Here is a 799-nt window from a genome sequence, read left to right as displayed (position 1 = left end):
TATATATATATATGTATGTATTATATAGATATATATATAAATATGTTTTATGTATGTGTGATATATGATTTTTTTTCCTAAAAATCATACATATATATATAATGTTTTTTAGGGAAAAATACATATATAACACATACATATAAAACATATAATAATTATACACATATATAGATATATATGTATCATATGTATATATATGTATATATGTATATATAAATATATTTATATATGTATATAATTTTAAAATTTTTATAAACATTTTTATATATGTGTATAATTTTATGAATATATATAATTTTTAAAATTTTATTTTTATTTTATATTAATTAATATTATTAAATATTAGGGATTGATGATGTGGCAGATGACTAGGATGCCATGTCAGCATTAAATAATATTGTTTTTCGTTCAGGGTTTTATTTGCTAATTTTTAAAAGTATAGAGTTTTAATTGCCAATTTTTAAAAGTACAATGTTTTTTTGGATCAAAAAAAAGTACAGGGTTTAAATTGCGACGAGAGAAAAGTACAGGGTTTTAAATGGAATTATCCCTTTTGTTTATAAAGGTGGTGGCTTTTGAGCTGAATATTTAAAATTTTACCCAGAAGAGATGTTTAAAATGGAGGAAAAAAGAGGGAGGAAAAGAATACTTATTATTTTATTTTTGTTATTGAAAAATATATATTCTTAGCATAGGCTGTTCTTCCTTTTGGTGTTCTTTTTAATAATGAGAAGAAAAAATTATTTGATTGATCATTGTCGTTATAGTTATTGAATTCGTGTGCTAATATTTTTATCCA

This window comes from Tarenaya hassleriana, unplaced genomic scaffold (genome assembly GCF_000463585.1).
Source record: "Tarenaya hassleriana unplaced genomic scaffold, ASM46358v1 Cleome189, whole genome shotgun sequence".
Taxonomy (NCBI): Eukaryota; Viridiplantae; Streptophyta; class Magnoliopsida; order Brassicales; family Cleomaceae; genus Tarenaya; species Tarenaya hassleriana.
The sequence above is the reverse complement of the archived record's forward strand: the minus strand, read 5'-3'. Positions refer to the sequence as shown.